The sequence below is a fragment of the Bacillus rossius genome, chromosome 16, assembly GCF_032445375.1.
Source record: "Bacillus rossius redtenbacheri isolate Brsri chromosome 16, Brsri_v3, whole genome shotgun sequence".
Taxonomy (NCBI): Eukaryota; Metazoa; Arthropoda; class Insecta; order Phasmatodea; family Bacillidae; genus Bacillus; species Bacillus rossius.
The window spans coordinates 13,093,904-13,119,613 of record NC_086343.1 but is presented as its reverse complement, the minus strand read 5'-3'; positions in this window follow the sequence as shown (position 1 = coordinate 13,119,613).

The window sequence follows — 25,710 nt, the reverse complement described above, 5'->3', positions numbered from 1 at the left end:
GCAACGACCGATCTCATCTGGTTGTTGAGCGAGTAGAGGGTGTGTGAGGGGGTACGAGAAAGGAAGGAACGGGAATAGCCACCCCTGTTGGAAACAGGGTCAACCCCACGTGGCCGTCTCTTATAGTCCGTACACGCGCTTGGGTTGTAGTACAGATAAAATGTCAACCACTGTCGCCAAATCGGTGTACCACCCGGCTTGTTAACATAAAACATAAATTAAAACCCTTATTTTGTATACTTACTATCGATAATGATGATAAATGCTAGTATATTCTGTAATTTCGTTTTTTTCGTTGATCTTTATAAGACCATAAATTAGTGTTTTTTAATAGATTTATTACAGCTGTATAGGCGCATTACTAAAGGAAAAAATCATATCAGTTTAAATAATTATTATTTTACAGGAGATACCTTTTTACACCAGTCTATCACCATTACTAACAAGACATAATATTGATTATTTCCTATCATCAAACAACGCAAAAAAATATATTTAAATACTTCAAACTAAATTAATGACAAAAAAATTTTAAACCAATATTTGGTATTTGTGTTACGTTTTCTTTAGAAGATAGAAATGAATAGACTGTTATTAGCTGATGCTCTTGATCAAATGCAACAAGAAAATATATTTAAAAAATTCTCATCCCAAATTTTTACGTTCAAAATATAATTTCAATTACATTAATTTTTTTTTTTTTTACAAAATGTTGAAGTTGTGTATAAAACGTTTTTATATCTGCAACAGGGCATACTGAAACAAAGACAGTACTAATAGCAGATATCGTGCATGGAAAAGAAAAAGAAAAAGCCAGTTCAAATTCTAGCAGCCATCTGATGGAAAAGCACGTTATAGATACGGACTACGCAGCTCTTATTGCGAACCAACCATTACGTCTGTGCCAACAGGGTGTCATTCCATTTTAAGAGTGACATTCAATATATGTGATGCGGTAAGCAAAAAACGGTACACTTTTCGGCACTTTCCGGTTTTTAGTTATTGATATTTTTGAATGAAGCTCTAAAATCTGAAAAATTTGGTGCAAAAATTATGTCGTTAAAATTTATTTTTTGTTTAAATTAAGGGCACTTGAATTTTATAAAATGAAAAGTGGGCGTTTTGAGACAAAAAAACTCTTAAAAATTCAAAACAGCACAAATTTTTTTTTTTAAATTTAAGAATTAATTAAGGTATGAAACAAAAGTTTTGAAATCGATTACAACATGTAAAAGACCAACTGAACTATAATAATTAGCAAAATTTTGAAAATCGATAATCTCGACCCAAATAACTAATTTCGATTCAACTGAAAAATTGGCAAGACAAGAGGTTCCTTTTTGCTTTCCGCTTTCCACCTCATATATATATATATATATATATATATATATATATATATATATATATATATATATATATATATATATATATATATATATATATGAAACTTCTATACTGATGGTAGACTAATTCGAGGTGACAACTTCATAAAAGCTCAAGTCACTGCTGGCGCACATGTTTGTTCCATTTAAGATTTTATGGCGAGGCCTTGAGGCAACGGATACGTAAATTGAAAGTTACAGCCATAATTCTGATGCCTCTTTACACTGCTGGTATCTGAATTTTCAGTTTAATATTAATTTTAAAGCACGTAAGTTATACGCAACCTCAAAATTTAATGAACAAGCTTTAACACTACAGATATACGAATCGCGAAGTTACTTTGCCAAAAAAAAAAACACAGATGGCAGCAGCAGTGTGGCCTGGGGCGTCGTTAAGTGAGCTGACGTAGAACTACTGCAACAATTCTTCGAAGTTTGACTTCTAACGCACATGGTGGCCACGTGCCAATTATATATATATATATATATATATATATATATATATATATATATATATATATATATATATCTAGTAAGCAAACTCTTAACATTTCTCTCTAAATCTGATGGATTTGAGTTCTAATAATTTTTAAGTTTTGCGGGGAAAATATTTTCAAATGTTTTTAATGAAAATGCAACGAAGTAAGGTTGGCGTCCTTGCTCTTAAGTAACGTTGTTTGTGGATTTTTGTTTTCCGTGCCTGATTTATTTAAAACTATTAATATAGTACTTAACGAATAGATAATGTTTAGCGCCTTAGATATAACGGTATCGGAAGACTGCGGTGAATATTTTAAATTCGCGTACAACCATTTATGTTAAGTTTTGTGTGCTTTTGTGTTGTTTGAATGTAACATCATACATTTTTCATACATATAGTTTCTACAACCTCTACTTTACATGAAGACAATTTGTGTGTGTGTTGTTTTAGTCGGGAATGTATATGAAAATTTCATGATTTTTGGAGCCAAAAAGAGGGTTATCATGAAAGAGGTAGGTTAACGTAACACGTTTAGTTTAACATCATTTATAAACGCATCCGTTAGTATAAAATAAGACCATATTAAATCCAGTTTCTTTTCCATGAATGAACGATGATAACAGTTCGCACGTTAGCCTACCTATTTTTTATTTTGATTTATTTATTATAATTATTTGAGTGCCTACCAACAGTCAGAGCCTTTAACAGATGGGCACTTAACAAATATTACAAAAAAATAACAATAACATACACAAAACACAATAATAACACAACAATAAAATGGAACAACACAAACATAAACACATGACAAAAGACACTTAAAAAAATATAACTAAATTTTAATAGCAATTTTAACTTTATTATGAAGATTTGCATCACCAGCTGGAAGAGTTTTGTAATGCGACCTAGATTCCGGTTAAGCGCGGGGGGGGGGGGGGGGGGAAATAAAATCATTTGGTCAGAATCGTCATTGGCCGATTACCGAAGGAACAAAAAAAAAAAAAAAAGAGACGTTATTTTAACCACGGTGCGTGAAAGCTCCGGCTTCTTTGTCCTTTGCAGGTTTTACCTAGGATCAAAATAAGAAGTCAACAGCCCAGATTTAATACAGGGCAGTTAGTCAAGCATTGATTTGCTGCCATGGAAGCTTGGCTGAAATCCAGGCTTAATAAGTAAGGCGTGTATGTTTTGGTTCGGGACGTACTTAAAGACTTTCCTTATCCAACCTCCTCACAAACAGATACAATTTTATTTTATTTTATTTATAAAAATAAAATGGTGGCCGCCAGGCAGTGTGAACAACTGACTGCGCCGCTCGGAGCCGCGCGATAAATACGAGCGCCGCGCGCGTAACGGGAGTCGTAATACGGGCGTTCTTCTCCCTTCGCTCGTTCCCCCTGGCGCGCATATTTCGTGATCAATCCACGTCGCGCGCTGATGAGGATTTAATAGTTACGAAACAACGCCCGTGTGAGCGCGCCGCGGGACACACAGCAGCGCCGGTCTCTGCAGGCGCGGTGAATTTGTCACTGGCCTGCTTCGGCGTGGAAAAGGGGGAGGGAGGTGGGTAGGGGAAGGTTTTCCCCAACCCCCACCTCCTTTTTTGTTACTCCCCCCTTCTATCTCTCTTGATCACCTTCGAAACTCCCTCTCTTCCCTTTTCCCGTGGTCGGCGGGTTACGAAAAGATATCTCCTCCCCGGGTCGCCGCATGATTAATTAGTCACCCCCTCGTAATTCAACCGCGACGAAAAAAAATGGTCGGGAAGGGAGAGGAGTCGGGTGAGGGGTGAAAAACTCGGTAACGTTATCAGCACACGACAGGGGTCTTAACTGATGCATCGCTGCGTCGCACGCGATTACACTCGCGGGGAGAGGAAAATAACCCCCCCCCCCTCCCCCAAGTTGAGGGGAAGGTACAGCGTTGATCGAAGAGACGGGAGATTCGTCCTTGGGCTGACCCGGCGACGTAGGGCGAACGTCAAGGCACAAACATGGTGTTATAAGCATGGAAGCCATTAAAATAAAAAATAAAAAATATTTAAAATTTGGCTGCAATCCTTCAGAAGAAATTTCATAAAGGTTATCTATCACAGCTTCCTGGATGGGGATGTGTCATGTGGTTTTTATTATGGTCGACATTTATGCAAAAACGTTTCCTGAAACGTATTCAAATATCCAGAAGAAACCGAGCGATCTGGGAACTGTAAGTACTAACACGAATTCATTCCTGTAAGTTATTTACGTAACGAGAGTATTTACACATGAGTTTCTGTAATTGATATTGATATTGATATCGTTTTGCAATTTGACGTTCATTCGTTTAAACGACGGGTTAATAAATCCTTTAAAAATTGGTACTCAGCAAATCAACGAATTAAATATGAAACATATAATTTTCTTAATGATAATAATTTCCTGAATCAAAAAGTTTTCATTCAATATTTTTTTTTATTATTTACAAGTGTTGGTAAATCAAAAGCATGGCACGTGCAATAATACAGGCAGCTTAAGCAGTAGTAGTGCCAAAAATACGTTGTTTGTACTCTACTTGTAACCGGGATTTTTCTCGTTACCGATATTAGATGTTACACATCACTAGCGAGTAGCCTACTTAAAATTTTTGAAACTTTTTTTCTAATTCTTTTTGACAGGACAACGTCTAATAAATCGATGAACGCCGGCTGCACGCACGAAAAAGGATGACTCATTGTCCCGTTACGCACATTGTTCCATTACGCTCATTGTACGCTTGCGCCGCATCTATCTCTCTTCCACTCGATTGGAACAACCATCGATTTGACTTTTTCGAAGCACATTAAACTTGAAACACTCCCATTCGTTTCCTACTTTAACGATCATCGTCCTATCCTTAACAGAATAACACAGATTGGAAGAAGTTAAATAGCAAACATGTATAAAAGTTATAGTTAAAATGATCTCTTCGTTAAAGTAATAACCATATTTGAAATAATGAGTGAAAATAAAAGTAAATTTATCAATTAAATTGTAGATTTCATTTCACTCCTTCTTTGTATCCATACAAAATAGTGATAATTCAATAAAAATGATTCAATTTTATTCATAAAAGTATGCAATCAATTCATCAATGTTTTGTTATGACGTTTTCACGTTAAACTATCGTCCGTAAACCGACTTTACAGACAACGAAATTTTTCTAATGGAAATTGTACAGTACATAATTTCTGAGAAAAAAAGTAACACACTATAACACCATAATTTAACGTTTGTTACGTTCTTTAATAATGCTAGAACATCACGTGTGCGTCTTGTTACGAGAAGTTATCACAAGTAAATATTCTCGGTGCACGGAAGGCACAAAGCACCATGAATTCGCCTACCGACCGGGTTAGTACATTTTTACAGTTAAAAAAATTACTGAAGCATATTTCGCCTTGATGTTTATTGGCTTCACTCCAGTTCCCACAGCTTAAACAGTAGACGAGATCTAATGGCGTTATTTAAGTAAACCCTCTTAAATGCAATGCCCATATCACTTGCTTAAATTGCCATACTAATAATAAGCCGCTAAAAGTGACATCTTATATTGTTTGCTCTTGTACCTAAGTGTGAGATGTTATTATACAATGAATAATAACTTCCAAGCTCCTAAAACATAAACTTTAACCATCATCATCATTACTTTTTTTTTACATATTGCATAACACAAAGCTCAGTCTAACACGCCATGCTGGCAACGTTGTTTACTTGTCATTACTATAATATGAGTAAGTTTCGTGAAAAATTAACACAACGGTATCCTACTCTTACAAGTCGAAAATTAAGTTTCGTAAATATATGGTACACAGACAAACAGTTTTTTTTCTGTGCTATAACAAAAGATTTCTTTTGAAACTAGTTGGTAATAAATAGTTTGTAATACTACAAGAATTGTTTTTGTAAATTTGTGCAATACATGGCTGTAGAAATTTTTGCATGCATGAAATATGTTTTCCGAGATAATACTAAGTAATTCTTACGGAAATTGGCGCATGATTTTATATTTTAATCGGTAAGACATGAAAGCTTATTTTATTTTAAAAATTCAATAATTTGACTTTATTTTGTTGTATTATGATTATTATGTAAGCAGTTAATACTGGAAATATATTCAGAGAACAGTTTACAAATAATAAACTATTGGAGGTAATGAGACAACACAAAGCATAAATTCCCGAAACAAAATGCGAACACTATTTTGTGTTGATACAGTTGTTTCCATGTAAAAGTACAAATTTGAAATATTTGTGAAGTTGCATTAATATTATGTTCCATTTACAAAATAAAGTGACAGTGTGAGAAGAATTACCTATGACACAATTACAGATGCTCGGAAATTATCGAAATATATTTACAGGAAAATTCTTTAATTCTTATTAATGACAAAAAATTAAATAAAAAACAATCTTAGCGCATGAGACTTAAAAACTAACAAAATACCCGTGTTTTGCTGCTTAGCTAGATGAAAAGTTAAATAACTGTGCCGATAATTATAATGGTTTTGAGAGTATGTCTATAAATGTTAATGTTTAATAACCAACATTTGAAAAAAAAAGTTTAGATGAATGTTTTACGTCAGCGTAGAAAGGGTACAGAAAATGTGTAGGTACTAGTTTGGCCATGCCATTAAAGGAAATTGAGAGGCTCTTTATTTTTTATTTTTTTTATCACGGATTTCGTTTTGTGTAGCACTTGAAAAATAACGAATGGCAGTAGACAAAGAGCTGAAAAGCTGGGTACGATGCTGAGTGTGCGATAGCAAAAAAAGAAAAAAAAAGAATGTCTAGTTGCAGATTACGTTAGCGAAAGCTGCCGTGGCTTAATGGAGCCATTGAGAACGTAGTTTTCACGGCTCTACAAACTGCAATTTTTTTAATTCTTTCATCTCACTGCTCTTCACTGCTGTATGTAAGCTAGGTAAAACATAAACCATAGATCCTTCATACAACGGTTGGTATTTTCCTAGCCTGCAGCACAGCACTTCGTAAAAATTTCGACGTTGCACACATAAAAAAAAATCTTTTCAAAAATTTGCATCGACATGGAAGCCATTAAAATAAAAAATAAAATTTAAAATTTAGCTGGAATCTTTCAGAAGAAATTTAATAAAGGTAATCACAGTTTCCTGGCTGGGGATGTGTCGTGTGGTTTTTATTATGGCCGACATTTATGCAAAAACGTTTCCTATATTCAAATATCTGAATGAAAAACATAGTTCCAGGGGACGAATGAGGGAGTGTTTCATGGATAAGGCCCATTCTAAAACGATCTTTTTGTGGCCAAGTCTTCTAAACTAAGAGTCCATTCCAAAAATATCAAACCAGCTAACGTACAAACTCTCTGGAAACGTGTTGTAATAGTATTGTTTTGCAACGTTGCGTGACGAATGGTTTCAATTTTTATGAAATATCCAAGCGAAACAACGAAACGAATACTATTTAAAAAAAGCTCATTTATTTGTTTTATTCACGGTTGCAACATTCGGTGATTACTGTAATGATTTAGTAGTTATCAGGTGACAAAGAAAGTTTCATTTTACGACATCTATTGGCTGTACCTTATTGAACAATGTATGTATTGGTTGACACATTCGTATCAATCACAGTCAAACAAATCCTCTTTCAAGCTATTGTGCTGGTGAATGAAGTGAATCATGTGTTTTCAAATTAAGAAAAACCACGGAAAAAAGTGGTGTTCTTGATTTCCTGCTGAAGACTTGCTGATAGAGAGATGATGTGCTAGATAGGAAGATTTAAATGTGATTTTCTTTAAAGTAACTTAGTAAGGAATGTTTAACGGCTTTAAACAAAGCAATTTTAAAACCACATGAAATATTTCGTCGTCCCATTATTGTGATTTTTCAAAGCGCCAAACACTTTTTATCTCTTAAAAAGAAGGTCCAGACTTGGAGTAAAGTAATTGAGTAACTCTTGATAAAAAGTAAATCAAAACGTAACTGTAACCTCTTGCCTTCAACGATCAGCATTCTTCTTACGCTGTAATATTTTTTTTTTTGTAAATGGAACAGAAATATTCATGTAAAATAACGAGTTTTTTTTAATTAGTACATTTACATGAAAACCACTGTATCACTACAAAATAGAATTCGAGGTCATACTGGATTTGGATTCTTACCTGGTAATTTATGATTCGTGCTGACCCAGAATTTACAATAGTTATTTTTATTAGTTAACCTTTCCATGAAGAGCATTACGGAATTAAATGCGCACATTAATAAACATATTAAAACATAAATTATAATTATTTAAAATTCTATCATCTTTTCGATGGTTTAAAATAATAATTTTTGAATGACACATAAATTTAAAAAAAAATTATCATGCGCCAATTTTCATTATAGATATACTGTGTTTTATTTCGAAAGGTTTATTTAAAATTTTAAAAAAATGTATTCATAGCTCTGTGTTATTCAAATTTACAATATCTTTCGTGTAGTATTTTTTTTAAACTATTTCTCGCCAACTGGTTTCCAAAGGAATCTTCTGTAAACGTACAGAAAAAAAAAGTGTTTTTTTTTTCTCGTGTGGAGTATTTTTTGTCCCATGTGCTGTTCTGCAGCTTGGCGTGCCGTGGAAAGGAAGAGGTGCAGGTGCTATAGTGTGTAAACGTTGGTCCGTGGAGGATGTCCTTTCACGTCCTTTCCTCCCGGCGAAGGACTCTGGGGAGGGTCGCTGGTGCAAAACACACACACACACACACACACACACACGCTAACCGGTTGCTTGAAGAAGAGACTCCTTCTCCTCCTAAGCAGAACTTACTTGGCCCCGGGAAGTGGCACGTAAGAAAACAATTGTGGAGGGAGGGATGGAGGGAGAAGTGGTGAATATCTGCTAAGCGGTGCGACTTTCAACTCTCGGGGAGTTGTCTCTGGATGTAAGCCACCCCGTTGGTCCTTCTTCGGCCAAATGGAGCCTGAAACCCAAACCTCTCCCCCCCCCCTCCACCCCCTCCCCACCAGCCGACGCTTACCAGTGAGAGGTGAAATGGACTGCACTTTCTCTCCGCAGCATCACACAGGTCGTCGCAGTCTTGAGCCGGGCGATAAGTCCTGGACCTTTTCTCTGGTCCTAGCGGTTGGCTCTCTCTCCTCTTACCTGGCCTGGACTCTTCCTTAAACCAGCCGGTGGCCTTTACAGAGGGTATAGCCCACAGAAACAATGTGCGCAATTCCTTTATGTTGATGTAATATTTGTTTTACTTCGCAAATACACTTTTTTTTTCTTCTTCCCAAAAACCAGATTTGTAACTTAACACGGAAGTAACAAAGTTATCAAGTTGGTGTATGCAATCTCTGTCACGTCGATAAATGAAGTCAAAATGGAAACAATGGGAATGGCCATGTACTATGCATGATTACATGGTTAAGTGTTGGAAGCCGTTGCGTCGTATTGCTTGGGACAACCAAAACAGTGGCTGAAGTGTGTTGAGTCGTCTTAGTTGTGTTTGTGAAGATACAATAAATAGCCTCAGTTATAACAAACGTGGCTATTTACAGACTTAATACCTCTCCTGTCGTTTAGTTATATAAAATTTAGAATATTTTGTATTCTTATTTTCTAGTTTGTTGAAAGGGATTTTTGCGTGCTGAAATATAAATATTTACTACTTAAGTATTCAATTCAGAGGGTGGGGGTATGTAACAGTAATTATGAAAGATTTTAATGTATATTCTTTCAAAATTACCTATTAGAAAGGCTGAAACACCTTTGGTGGGCCATCTCACTATTATTAGGAAATTATTAGATTTTCAGGAAACTTGAATTAAAAGAGATATACCTACCCTGGAAGATAGTTTCGTTTACTTATTTTTCTAAAATATTTTTAATAATTACAACATTTCGAAAATAAAATTCGAAACATGATTATTTCTTGGATTAATTCTAAAGTATTTCTTTTCAAAAAAAACATTTTGCAATTTTTTTTACCAAAGATTTAAATCAACATACATTATTTTAAAAATAACTGCTAGACATGCAAAGCAAAGACAATTTATATTTTGCAAATTCTTACAGGGTAGGAATTTTTATCTTGCAGCAATCCTGTACTGCTCTGCTTTAATCAAGCTTAATGGCACGGAGTTAGAAAAATGTCAGGATGAGGCATGCTGTTACGTAATTGAAGTCATTGCTTTAACCCTCCATCACCACACTGTTCCAACCGAAACACTGCGAGAACGGCGCTTGATCACGCTAGTAAGTACGAAATATAATCTCCGTCGTTGAATACTGTCACTTCCATAAAATACAGCATTGAAAACTGTTTCCTCAATGCAAACACATGCTTCAGCCAATGCTTTGGGCGTCTAACCAAACGTGGCGCTGTCAATGAGTTGGCTATATATATATAATGTAATGGCTTCACTCGGTCACCATGTAATCGCTCAGTCATGGCCACCCGCTGCTTATTAGTCCCCACGTTACCAAATTTAATCAAGCTTACATCAAGCTTGATTTGTTAAGAGTGCCACGAGAAATTGCAATCGGCTAGCCTCGTTCCAGCATATTGCGAGCTAGCAAATGCCACTCTTTGTCATAAATATGGAAGTTTAACCATAAAACAAGCTCGATATTAGTTATGCAGGTGATGGCTTTATCAGCCCGGAGGTTGGGTTGTCCCCTAAAAGGGGGGGGGGGGAAGTGGGAGGGGTGAATATAGCGTAACTAAAGTGAATTATGTGTGACGAAGCTGCTGAACGTTTTTTTGAATGATTCTTTCAGAGTGAAGATTTATTTAAAACATTTTTTTTTGTAGTTACAAACCATTGCTGGTTTTCATTTGTGTCACAGGGAAAACCTACAATAGCGCACAGAAAATGAACGCACAAACATACAGAAAACCAGCCAAAAAAATCGGCTTTTGTCAATTTATTGCCAAATGCATAAACCGCACAGAAAATTCTGTAGAAAAAAATAGTCGAACACGGACGAAAACGACGGGAAAGTTTCAACGAAAACAGTAAATATACAAACACAACAAACCTTGGAAAACACTGCGGAAACAGACGAACCCAACCGACGATGATACTAAAGAGATCATCTGCACAACACAACGACAAAACAGCGACGCAAAAGCGAACCCAGCGATGAAACCAAACAGATACTATGAACAACACAACGACGACAGCACAGACGAACACAGAAGACGAGAACAGTTGCGACGTTCCGGGAGCTGACATCTGCTCCCGCCATTCGGTACAAACAGGTGCGGTGGTTACTATTTCCTTCCGAATAATGGAGGTGAAGTGGATCCAAGGAAAAAAATTGGTTGTCTGTAAAGTCGGTTTACGGACGATAGTTTAACGTGACAACGTCATAACAAAACATTGATGAAATGATTGCATACTTTTATGAATAAACTTGAATCATTTTTATTATTATATCACTATTTTCTATGGTTACAAAAAAAGGAGTGAAATGAAATGTACAATTTAATTGATAAATTTACTTTTATTTGCACTCATTAATTCAAATATGTTTATTAGTTTAACGAAGAGATTATTTTAACTATAACGTTTATACATGTTTGTTATTTAACTTCTTCCAACCTGTGTTATTCTGTTAAGGATAGGACGATGATAGGAAAAGTAGGAAACGAATGGGAGTGTTTCAAGTTTAATGTGCCTCGACAAAGTCAAATCTATGGTTGTTCCAATCGAGTGGAAGAGAGATAGATGCGGCGCAAGCGTACAATGAGCGTAACGGGACACAGCGTAACGGGACAATGTGCGTTGCGGGAAACTTTTTCGTTCGTGTAGCCGGCGTTCATCGATTTATTAGACGTTTTCACGTCAAAAAAGGTTACCCATAACTGAAGAAAACTTCCCAAGATGGGAATAGAACCCATGGCTTTGGCTCGAAAGCCAGAAACTACAACCATATTTTAAATTTTAATTTTTACGAACCATTTATCTCCCTAAATGTATTTTTATAGCCGTTTGTCTGATTTCACAGTTTGTTACTGATTAGAACATATCATGTGACGTATTAAATGATAAGAAATTCACACCCAAACCTTATCCCTCGCACGGTAAGTCGGTGTACTTCCCAACTGCACTACGAAGGTCGGGTAGCTTCAGAAGATCGAACGGAACGAGGTGTTAAAAAGTTAACAAAAAAAAATCCCAGGAACACAAAATTTAACAGCAGCATCGGTTTAGAGAAATCTCTCTGACATTTCAGTACCTTTTATATTCTCTCCGGCACACAAAGAGACGAGACATGCGGCAAGTATGCTCTTTTTTTTTCTTTTTGCGTCCACTTTATCTGCCATAGAAACAGCTGAAAAGAAAGAGAGAGAGAAAGAGGGAAAAGGGCACCATATTGGCAAAACATTCTTTTTTTTTTTCCACGCATCGTCCTCTTCGTCTTTATTGGAAGAGCCCTCGGTTTCTTCCGCGACCGTTACCGCGGTCTTTTATATCGCATCTTTACAGTTTCTCGCCTCTTAATGCTCCGCCACACCCCCCTTCTCTTCTCCTCTTTCCTGTTGTTTCGCCTTTATCCCGAGACGTCTCCCTTCTTCCTCTTCGACGCTGAAACATGCGTGTCCGTTCTTCCGGATACTCGCGCGCCCTTTTTAGCAAAGCCGCGAGCGGACCTGCTTTTGTTGGCGCCAGGGCGTGGTCTTTTCGGGGGTTTGCGTGGGTGGGGATCGGCCCCGGGGGGAAGGGGGGGGGGGGTGAGCAGGGGAGTGGTAGGAATTGTGGGGGTTCGGGAGAGTTGGGGCACCCAACGATGCGGATAAGCGAACCATTCAACCGCCTCCCCCACGCACAAAGCGAGGGCTGTCGTTACGTTACTTGCGCTCCATCAGGCTCGATGGTTGGTGGAAGGGGGGGGGGAGAGGTGGTGCTCCCGTATCCTCCCCCCTTAACACGCGCCTTAACCGCCCCTGCCGTTAACCATCTCCCGCGAACACGCCTACACGTCTGTCTGGCGGGGAGTGAGGCGAGACATCAAAACGTTTCACAAAAAAAAAGGTCTCCTCCGGATTCGCTCTCGAAATATTACAATTTTTCTTTATCATCTTACAACCTCATCTTTGGCCGTGGAGAAATTACGTTGAAATAATAAAAATTTAAAAAATGGGTACATGTACTTACTTATGTACTCGCGTTAGAAGTTATAAAATACTAAATTTTATTTTGCATGAAAATGTTTAATAGAAAAAAATAATAAAATTACTGAGTTAGTAAATACGGTTATTAAAGTATAAATTCACTAAAATTAAACTATTAAAATGAATACTCAGTAAAATATAGTAATATAAACACGTGTATAAAATGATATACTAAGTTTAGTAAAATAATCGAGATAAATTTTAATTTATAGTAAAAATATTTGTTCTTATTTATAAAATTATTTATTTTTTAAATAATAATGTAATAACAACCTCTATTTTGTAATGCAGATTAACTATACATACAGGAACATAACATCACAAACACTCTCAAGAAAACGGCCAGGAGACTACTAACCCTTCCACATACACTCCCTGCCAGCGAAAATGGAACATACAAGAAACCTGACATCGGGAACATAAACTCACAAATACAAATAAACTTGAAAGAGTTTAAGAACATAATTTATATTACTAATATTCACAATATATACATGTTTTTTTAATTAAGTGGGTCAGTATTCTATACAAATGACTAAAATATATGATTTCAAAGCACATATAATTTTTATTTGTATGTGACCTTTTTTCGTCCTGTGAAAACTTCGTTGCATTATGCGCCCGCATCGTAAATATTCACGCTCATAAAGTTTTTCATAACGCGCCTAAAGAAACATAGCTTCAGAAATTAGATTTTTTCATTTTCTTTTGAGGTTTGGATAATTTTTTTATGTAGGCCTAATTTACTCCTTAAGGAGAAGGGATAAGTTCTCTAATGTAGGCCATAACAAATTTTTACATTGCAAAGTTCTTATATAATATTCAATGAAATACCTAGATTTGAAAGTGACCGAATAATACAAATTGTCTCCCCTTGTGAATTCATTGGCGAACTCGACCGAGATTTTCCACTACTACATTTTATGTATTAGTCCGGAAGTGATTTGTGAAAAATTGCGGCAGTGTTCGTGTCCATAAATTTGTGATTATAAACATGTATATAAACTTCTGATTTGATGTAGCTTGCCTTCTGGATTGCAGCCGTGTCCTTGGCGAATAATTAATTCACCGACGTTTCCGGTCGACATTGCAATCGCCATGATCAGGGGACAATCAGGTAACTGCTCCCTGATGATGGCGACTGCAATGTCGACCGAAAAGTCGGTGAATTAATTATTCGCCAAGGACACGGCTACAACCCAGAAGCCAAGCTACTTCAGACAATGGCCGTTAAAGCCTGCGAACATTATCAACTTCTTGATTTGACGTTGGTTTTTGGGTCTACGTACCACGAATCTAAAAACTGTATAAAAAAAAGGGGGTTGTCTGTAAAGTCGGTTTACGGACGATAATTTGACGTGATAAACTCATAACAAAACATTGATGAAAAATTGCATACTTTTTAATTTTCAAATATTATTTACAGTTTTTGCAAATTCAATTTAAATAATTTGTTTAAATATAATCACGAACAATTAGGTAATTAAAAATCCCGCCTTAACCTGTTTCACATTATATAAGATTTTCTCGCACGGTAGTAAGCAGATTCTTGCACGCTCGGCTCAGGCGGAACGTGACAAATTTTTCGTGCGTGCAGCCGGCGTTCATCGACTTATAAGACGTTCATCACGTCAAATTTTTTTTTTCCGGCAGTCGCACCATGACAACTGCTACAAATAGGTAGTAGGTATTTCTTCGAAAGCTACCTGAAAGAAAGAATGCAGTCCGATCACACGGCAAGTGCAATTGCAAGTGCACTTTTCACGTGATACGTGCCGCAACGAAGCAAGCGTTAACGAGGAACACGGCATCAACCTTCCTATACGTCGTAAGTTCTCCCAGCCCCCAGCCTCTACTCTCTTAGGAACCGGCCGAGCCAAGTAATCAAGGTAATTGGTTCGCTTGTCGCAACGCGTGACCGGAGTGCAGATGTACTCATCGCGGGAGAAGAAGAAAGAATAGGCGGCTCGGATCCAATAAGGAGTCACATTTCTCGCGGGTTTGGAGATACCTACTTTCCGGGCTCCGACGCCTGCGACGACTTACAGCCAGTCCCACCAACCCCGCTCTTCGATCGGCGAGCCAATGATCTCGGCCCAGGAATGAACTTCTGGACCGTTCCTCCAACCGTTTGTGCCAACGCATACGGCGCTTCGCACATTTCCAATCTGCGACAAAAGACAGCAGCAACGTCTAGAAATTTTGGGTGTATTTCTATTGGTGCGGCTGGAACGATGTGATTCGCTACGATCGATTGTGACAAATGGTTGGGTAGCAGCACACATAGTTGCAATTCAATTAACAACTAAAACACATACTGATAATTAAAATATTTAATATGGATATTTGCAGTCTGAAATATTTCTAGGTTTTTGACTAAATAAGGCCTATATTAAATATGAAAAAAATAAAAAGCCACATTAAAACACTATGCAAAATAAAAATCCTTTCGAACATTGAAAATATTCTGTCTCGTGAGAGAAGTGCTTGTAAAAATTAGAATAAGTAGAAGTTTTTGATACCTGTATTATGAATGATCTGAAATTTTTTGTAAATAATGCCCTAATATTTAAATTTGATTAGATCAATCCCGATGAAGTCTGTGAGAATTCCGGACTTATCTGCTAGCGCCGTTGTCGATCCGAGACCATTGTCATTGAACCGCCTCTGAGTGTCGGTTCACATTGAAGTTCCAAATGAACTTCTTTCAGCGCTCAAAACAAAACAAAAAATGGTGCAACAGAAAAAAAGGTGGTCGTATCACGTTCAAACTAATTTCCCAATGAAGATCACCCTTGAAATGTAATGTTGCAACTGGCCATTAGTGCCGTTAGATGGGATCATCAAGCATTCAGCACTAGCTTCCGTTAGAGGTGGGTTGCAGAGTATCAGTCTGCTACTTTGCAACTGATACACGCCTGTATCAAGTACTGCAAACGAGTATACTATTCAAGTATCAAGTACTTTAGTATCAGTTTAGAATTCACCTGGAACACCACCACGGCCAATGTGCGCAGAACCCGATCGCAGATGACGGTCACTTGGGCGGAGCTTGTGAAAGGGGAGAGAGTGGCACGATGAATAAGGGATGAAGGGAAAGAATCTAGGGGAGGGGGAAGCCTAAGATGTACATCAAGTTCTGTCCCTGCCCGAACACGCCCGAATATTCACCTTCGGCTCGGGTTTATATATATATATATATATATTTATTTATATTTCTCTGTTTATTTTAATGTAGCTATACTAACCTAACTAACCGTCCATAGTGTTCTAAAGTGTTTTAATGTAGCTAACCAAAACCGACCACTTTTAATATTTGAATTAATTTTTCCTGCGCAAAAATAAAACAAATCCCGAGGTTGGCCGAAGGTGAATATTCGGGCGTGTTCGGGCAGGGACAGAGCTTGATGTACATCTTAGGCTTCTCATCAAAGTACGCTCAGTGCGCAGTGCGTGCTCCTTGCAAAGATTGAAGACTCCGATTACGAAAGGCGTGGAAAGAGAACACCGATACCTTTTTTCGACTACGAAGAATGTAGAATGAGAAAACTGATACATTTTTACGAAGAACGTGGAAAGAGAAAACTGATACCTTTTTACGCTGGTGATGACGGGACGGAGGATGTGTAGCCTGTAACGAGAACGCTGATACCTTGTTTCTTCGTGAGACCGCTACTGCTATAGCTGATACAGAAGTATCAGCTACTTGTAACCAGTACATTACTGTTTCAGTAACTGGTTGGAACTGATACCGAAAATTGCTGTAACAACCCACCTCTAGCTTCCGTGAACATGACGTCACGCCCCGAGTAATATAACCAAGGGTTTTCTTTTTCCACCCTTGGGAATCCCGCTTGACTTATGACGTCCCTCGGGTTCGCACGCCTTCTCGAGGGGGTCAAATTCCACACGCGTAATTAAGATGAGCACCGGAAAAAAATGTTAAGTGAGGCGCATTTTTTTTGACGTGAATACGTCATGAAATTGCTTCCACAGTGGGAGGCAATTCAAAAAAACGAATGAAAACAAAATCGGGGGATACAGTTTGGTGTTGCAGCTGCATATCTATCATCTCCATCCAAAATTTAATTGCACCATTGGATAGGTAAAGGAACAAATAATTAGTTTGGCTAAGTGAGGACTGTTGACGCATCGCGCGTGGTGGAGGGGGGAAGCGCCGCCATTTTGAGGTCATTTTGCTGCGTTTCGAGATTTTTATTTAGTACAACTTTTGACTTCGGAGAAGCTACGACGTTCGTTTGAGTTTCAATCGTCGGCTCTCGTCAAAATCTATCGATTGCATATATAAAACATTAGTGTAAAAAATTATAGTGGAAATATAATATACACACACCTGTTAAGTACACGTATCCACGTACAACACACGGCCGTGTCCATGACACAGCCACACCCCATTTTTTTTTCAGGGGAGCATTATTTTTATTTTGTTAAAAGAGATTGGAGTACCAGACAGTGATGTGTAACATCTAATCTCGTTAACGAGTCAATTCAAGTGTTCTCATTTTGCAATACCTACTCAAAATGCGAAACATGGACATGAAAATGAACATTTAATTCTTTATTTAAGTATAGCTATTTCTTGTGGCGACTCACACGTAATGTCCTCACCTGCCGTTTGAATCCACTGCCGGAGCAGCCGAGTCGAATATAGAATAATTTGAGTTGCAAAGTGAAATTTTAAACTGTATAATGAAACGACTCCGATACAAGCGAAAAAGACTTGAAAAAATACTGAATATCGGTTTTGGACCAAACTGTCGACAAGGAATTAATTTTTGATTAAAATATTGCCCATCGTTCACTAAACAGTTAATAATATATATTTTAATTGTAGCCATCCGCTACAGATGGCAGCATCGTGGTTACACATTTCTGTTCCAAAAGACTTCCTTTCCATTTACGAAATTATTGCTACCAAATGCCGTGTAATGAGATCTAAGATGTTACGCATCAATAACAGTTTATTGCCCCTATTGCTAATAACCAGTGAAAAAGTTTTTATGTACTTTGCAAAAAAAAATCTCTTTAATAACTGTGGTCACTCACAACACAAAAAAAAACTTTTTATACGTTAAAAGCAGCCACTTAATATTTTCTGGTGCTGAATCCATTCGAGACCTTTCGTATTTTCATATCACTTACTGTTCATAAAAATGTTATTTCGTTACGGGCCAAACCAGTAAGTTAGCTGAATATACTATACGAATAAAAAAAATTAATATTGTTACGATGTAAACCATTAAATTTTATTATTAGCATTAAAATACTCTCTAATAACGGTTTTTGCAGTAGGGAAGATTGATTCAAGATGTTACTTGGACATGTGCCATGGCTGGTTACACTGTATGTCATAAGAAACTTCAATGACGGACAGAAAATGATTATACAAAAGAGATGAATATGAAAACACATAGAAAAGGCTAAAATCAACCAATGTCTAACAATTAAAAACATAAAAAGCCCAAAAACTACTTGGAAGAAGTTGGCCAAAAAATATTACAGCAGAGACGGACACAATGGGCTAACAACGGCGAGACAGAAGCAAAAATGACTGTAAAAAACACATAATACGACATTGACCACACATGAACCCAACGATGTTACGAAACATATATTCTGGACATTACAACTATGGCATAGATGGACACAGTCCATCTATGGCAACATTTGCGACGTTTTGGGAACTGAGATCTGATCCCTTCCTCAGGTATAAAAAAAGACAGCCTTTCCTTGCGCGGCCGATGATAGACGAGCAGTCCTTTGATTGGCCATGCACCTGAGAGATGATGTTTTTGGATGGAATCTTGCTACTAGGGTAGTTGTTTGACTTTGGTTTTTTTTTTGTGGTATTTAGTTTTAGTTTTAATTAAGGTATCATGTATTTTTTCAATTCAACATTTTGTTGACTGATAACATTGTTATTGCTGAAAATAAATGCGGATTATTTATTTTCCTGTTTATTGGGTGTTCTTAGAGTATGAGTGGAGAAGGACTGTCCCAGATTTGGGATCGTCTCTTTGTCGCTGTGCTTTCCAAGGTTTTTTTGTCTTTATTTACAGTCCTTGTAGCTACTGTCTCGTCATTGTTAGCTCACTGTGTCCATCTATTCTGAACTAATAGAACTAATTCATTTCACTGAAATTTCTGTGCTGTTTATGTTTTTAATTTTATACTTGGTTTATTTTAGCATGTTTACTGTGAGTTTACTTGTCCATATCTGTATGCTTCCCTTCCATTGCCGTCCGCAGTCTCATAAACATTGCGCGTGTTGGCCTTCTCTTGATTCGCGTGCGCATCCATCTATCTCATTTGAGATCTGCTTCTGAGAGCCGCAAGTTCATAAAGTTTGGCGGAAAGTCCCATCCAACACTTCACCGCTTGAGTTCCGAGCGTACATTGCGTGGTGACTTGTGCTTGCCTCGTTGCATTCTACAATCTTCTAATGTATGCACCACGAATTTCCAAACTTCCCGTATGTATGCCGTTGCATTCAATCTCTCTACGTTCAACACCAGAACACTCTCGCAGGGGTTTACTCAATTTAGAAAGCACCAGGCACACATCGTTTCCCGATTCGGAGGAAGGTACTTTAACCCGCTCCGCCCACGGTGGCTTTGCACACAGCTCATGCGAGGTTAGTTAATAAATCACTCCCTCTCTCGTCCCCTCCCCCCCACGGGTACATTAACCATGGAGAGGCGTTAAACAAAATATATATATACTTTTTTATGAATTTAATTCCGCGCACACGAAACTCCCAGGGAAATCTCATATGAAGTCCGAATGTCGTGGGTTTAGCAGGAGACGTGAAAGGAAGACGAGAGGGGCAGGAAGGATTCATGGCAGGGATGGGGAGGGGGAGGTATGGTAGACATGCTGCGTGGTCCGGCTCACAGCATCCCTCTTTCCTCCTCTCCCTCCTCCCCCCCCCTCCGACACTTCTTCTCATTGGTCTCGACGGTCCGAGAGATTCCAGGACCCCCCCCCGTTATGTATTCTCCATGGCGTGTTACAGGATAATGCCCGTGTGATGAATTGCCCTCCAGCGGGCTGGACTAAAGGGGGTGGGGGGAGGGTGAAGGAGGTTTAGGGGTAGGTACAGTAGCTGCTGGGGTTGGGATGCTTTCTAAGGGGAATGGTGGGGGACTAGAGGGGAGAATATGAAGAAGGGAAGAAGGGGTGGTTAGAAGCTCGGCCCTGCGGATATACTCCTTCCCAGGAAGGACGTGCGGAATAAACCCACCCCCTCCTTCTCCAACCAAACTCCTTCGATCATTTTCCTTTCGGAAGGAGGGGGGTCAGCAGGGGTCGGTCCACATCGCTCGCTCTTCTCAGCTTGCAACACTTCTCGGAGGATCTGAAGAGGGGAATAGAGCAAAAATGGTCCTTCCCACACCGTTACCGACCGTTGAAAATCCTTTCTCTGATCCTAATTCGTCGGTGAAGAATCGCCATGGACTAGAGCAAGGCTCGTGCATATACATTATCCGGAAGGCGAACTATGATTTGCTATGCAGGTGTGTGAGAAAGGCATGAAAAAAAATGAAAGCTTTGGATTTGAGTTATAATGTATGATTTCAAATAAATTCATCAAAAATTACTGTTTAGTAATGTTGTATTACTTTGTTTAGTTTGTTAATGTTGGTTTCTTCGATTTAGTATTTTTTATTTAAGGGTTTGTTTATAAACTTTAAATCAATTTTTTTTATTTTCATAAAAAAATTGCATCCCATCTAGTGGTGTAGAGTTTTTACTTTAAAATTTGTGAGTTTAATTCGTTGTATAACTTTTATTTTTAGGATATCATTCGAAAATTAATACTAATTTTGGTTTTCACTAAAAGCGCTGGAAACCTGGATTTTCGTATAAGTTGTTTTTGCAAACTAGTTCTGGCCGTTTAATGATGCCAATTTTCGCTACAAATACACGAGGTTCTTGTTTACGAGTACACGATAAGTAAACATTTTATAGTATTAGCCTTCCTAAAAAAGGTTTTGTATCCTGTGGACGAGGTGATTGATATAGCAAAGCATACGCATATCACTCAATTCAAAGACACGGAGGATAACATCGTCCTGAGCCTACGTTTGAAAAACACTCAAGTATTTTCTTCTAGAAACTTCATTCACCATTTTAAAAAAAACGCAATCACGTTGGATAGGCAGGAATTTGGATCCAATGTGTCCCAAAAAGTAATTCAAATGTTTCAAAACAGATAATAATTAATTGGTCACAACACATTAAATTATTACATAGGAAATTTAACAATAATAGATAGTTAATGCGATACAACATCTTAATATTATAAATCCAGTGTCCTGATGTTTGTTTCCAGTGAACTCTTCACCAAGTCAACCGATTTCGATGAAAATTGGCATTTATGTGTAATTTTTTCCAACTTGAGAGATAGGATAGTTTTTATTTCGATTAATGGTCCAAATAATTTATAATTAATAATAAACTGATTATCAATGTTGATTGGTGTTTAAGCCCGGGAAACAGTGGGTACTTCGTCTCCATGACAACGTTGCGTGCTCAAGAGTCGGGAAACCATTGGTGCTATTCTTTATTTTTCGGTACATTACAAAGCACTGTATTAAGTTTTTGGCAAAATTAATTAATTTTCATTTTATTTAATTTATTATAACTGTAAATAAAAGATTTGGTCTCATTTCCCCCCTCATTAATACAACCGTGCGAAGCCGGGTCGGGCAGCTAGTAGGTACATATAAACCAAATCTGTGTATAAAATGTACGTTTATGAAGTAAAAAAATAATAGCACTACTAATTGCTTATTTTATACTGAAACTTAGGAAAGTATTTGTTGTTTAAATGTAGTGTTGCAAGGTGACCAGAAGTCTGTGCCAGTGGGCTGAAGAGGTTCACTGGTGAAGCTTATCTCTGGTTAAACTCTTCTTGTTTATTTGCAGGTTAGTTCCAAATTGTAAGAACTAAATAGAATAAATGCTGCAGACAAAGCATATAAATGAAGCATTTTTAAGTTTTGGCATCGTGCACTTTGTCAATAAAACACTGAATATAGTGTACAGTTGCTACGAGGTAACATATTTTTGTTGCCAACGTCTACGGTGCCTGAAAACACGTAACAAGTACGCTCGACCAATCAGAATTGAGGATCGGTACCGAAAATGGAAACGAACATAACGTCGCAACTCTTCGTGTACGTTAAAACAGCTATAAAACTCAATATTTCTTACAATGCTTTTATTTAATCATCAGGAAAGATGTCTTAAAACTCCCAAAATATAAGTATAAATGGTTACGAACCTTAACACTACCTTAATTGCTCATAATTGAGTTTGAACTTAAAAATTTTAAAAATAGGTAAAACTGTAATGTTTTCCTACGCAGTTACGCTTTACTCAGCATGTTGCATAGAAATCTTAAGATGGGTGATTTCTTAATTATTTTGTATTTATAGTTTTGTAATTTTTAAGATTGATTTAAATTTAATATATAATATTAATGCTAAAATTTACAAATGGATTTATTACTTAAACGTTATTTAATGGTTTTAAGAACATTAAAACTCAACTTATAATTCAATTCTAGCATTAAGTAAGAAAGTGTAGTTGTGTAATAAAATTTTGATTAAATTGTTTGTAGACTTTATAAACATATAAATAGTCTGTTTTCCGGAACCCTAAAAATCTTTAGTTATTGAGGCTTTATGGAAGCTCAAATTTTTATTGATTTTGCGAAATGTATCGAAAAATAAAGCATTTAACAATGCTCTGTGTTCATGCTATGTTTTTAATATAGATTATCCTCAAGGCTGAGAAAACCACAAATAATTTTTTTAAAATTATATTTATAATGATTCAATGATACTTGGTTCAAAAATTTTTAATTTTAATCAAGGATCAAAATCACGGGATTTCTAGGAGTAAAGTAATAGTGTAAACTACCTATAGTGTAAACTACCTCGTTGTCTATATCTGTGTCTGCACTCATTCTATCGGGGATCACTGTTTTACCTTTCCGAAAATACAGTTACGGAACGATATCCGCAAGAGCGTGCACGTTGGTGCCTTCGTGCAGGCAACGTGATACGACCTTGGGCGCCAGTTCCTCCCCCGGATGTTTCCCGGAGCGTTTGGGATTGGGGGGGGGGGGAGAGATTTTTGCCAATATCCGGGCTCAAGTGGGCGAAGTAGGTGGATAAAGGGATAGGTGTCACCAGGCACTTGAGCTCCGTACGATGGCCTCGTTTGGGCAAAATGCGCCCTCACTGCTGCACACGGTATATATACACCAACCCCTTATCAACCCTTCACTGTACCCCGGTTATCGTTTTATGTCTCCCTCCCCCCCCCCTCCCACCTCCCACGTATACGCTCTTCGATGCTGCATTAAATTTACATTATCTGAAACGAATAACACGCCTCAAATAATTGAGAGATTCTTCGTATCTCCAAGTAACTGGATTTTAGTCGAAAAGACACAAAACTGCGAATTTTTACGTTGAAATCTGGGTAAACAGGCAACTCGTCAACTCTTTTTTATTAATGTTTTGCCAATACATCAAGAGGGTTAATTAAAAATTGTATATTGGTCGTACGCCATGGTAGGTTTAAGCTGGTTGTCATAGAAAGATCTCAGGAATGTACAATAAAGCCGAACAAAGTCTAATGTTACATGCTTAGACAACACTTTAGGATTCAGTGAAAGCTATTTGGTCGGGAAACAACCGGACTGTGGCAGCCAGAACAGTAAATACAGAAAGAAAAACGACAATTACCGAACGACGCACAGACGAACACAGCGATGAAACGTAACAGAAGACAGTACTGATTAACAAAGTAGGCTTTTTATGATTACACATTTACAAATTACCAAAAAAACCTCATGTACAAAGAAAGCAACATAAGTAGGTAGCTGCTAATTCTCTTGTAACCGTTCTTCGTAATGTGTTAAAAACTATCCCCTGTAGATAATCCACCGTATAACAATTGCTCTTCTCCATCATGTTCTGTACGAATCTAAAGTCTTTTCAAGCTAATATTCACATTAAAATGAAATATTTGCCATAGTTTTGATTCCATCTGCAATGTCCTATTGCAATGAGCGTGAATTTTTCTTTGAAAATATTTCAATATTTTCTGCGTGCACAGAAAATTACTTTGAGAACAATTTCCAAGCAATAGTTTGTAACACTACAAAAAAGATATTATGACTTTATACATCGTATGGCTATGGTTAATTTTGCATATATGAAATATGTTCTTCGATATGATACTGGACATTTCTTACGAAAATTGGCACATAGTTTTATATTTTAAATGATGTTTTATTAACTAATTGAATATTAAATATTGAATATTAAATAATTATGTTTTGCTTATTAATGAGCTCAGTCAATACTGTAAAGTTATTCAGGGAACAGTTTATAAATAATTAACTATTGGAAGTACTGGAATAACAAAAATCATAAATGTCGGGTAAAAATCCCAACCCAGTATTGCTGCGAACACTATTTTGTAGAGATACCATTGTCTTCATGTAATTTATTTAAATAATATCAATAATAATGTTTCTTCTTAATAACCTATTTAATGTAGGTGATTGCACAGGCAATGATTTTATTGCAAAAATTGTTTTGTATGTTAATAAGTGTTGTTTTCTGGTAAAATGCCAATTTATGTCAAGGCAATTTTGATTGGCTATCAAATCTAGAAGACAGAAGCAAGTATTTCAGTGACCACCGTTCACAACGTTCAGTAATAGTCCAAACATTAAACACGACATATGTGAGTGCAGACCTTCTGTAAATTTGAAAAGTTTTGTGAGATTTAGGGCGGTATTCCAAGACGTTTCAGTAAGATAGCGAATATGCACTGCCTTGTTGGGCAACTGCCGTACCCTAACTCTCGGGTCATATTTCAAAACGTTTCCTAACTGAAACCCTGTAAGGTATCAGATCGGCAGCCGTTTTAATAAACGAGGACTTGTGCGAGGCTATAAACAGTTGTACTTCGTAGAATCCATCGTAATTTTAGCTTATTTTTTAAAACTATGGAATTATAATGTGAAATAAAATATTTAATTTTGGTTGTACAAGAATAAACGATGAATTTTTGGCCGTATTTATGTTTGCTTTTTTTTTTTTAAAGATATTAGGGGGGGGGGGGGGGGGAAATTGTAATCGCAAAAGTTCCATTAAAGTTCATTAAAAAGGAAAAAAAAAATATACAGTTATGGATCAAATTGGCAACAGATAGGACACCAAAAATCAGTGCCCTAAAAATAAGGGACTAGCCGTGTCCTATCTTGCACTTGGAATATGGTTAGGGTACAGGTATTGCATATTCAACACCTAAACCCTTATTTATGTGTCTTGGAATACGGCCCTTAGTGTGATTAAGATAAATATTAATTATATTCAGGATAAATAAGTCAACCTACGAAAATGATAAATTGATTTTCGACAAATGGTGTCTATAATCTATAATTTATACAGACGAGTATACAAGTTAACGTGGAGTTGAAGTAAGATACTACGTCGACAAATGATCTTAAGTGAATTTATAAGCAGGGAACTTAATCAAGAATATTCATATACCTATATTTAACTGCTGAGAGTGCTGTTGAATTTGTGTGATTTCTGATGAATTGTGTGTCGTATAGCAACTTGATGTGCGA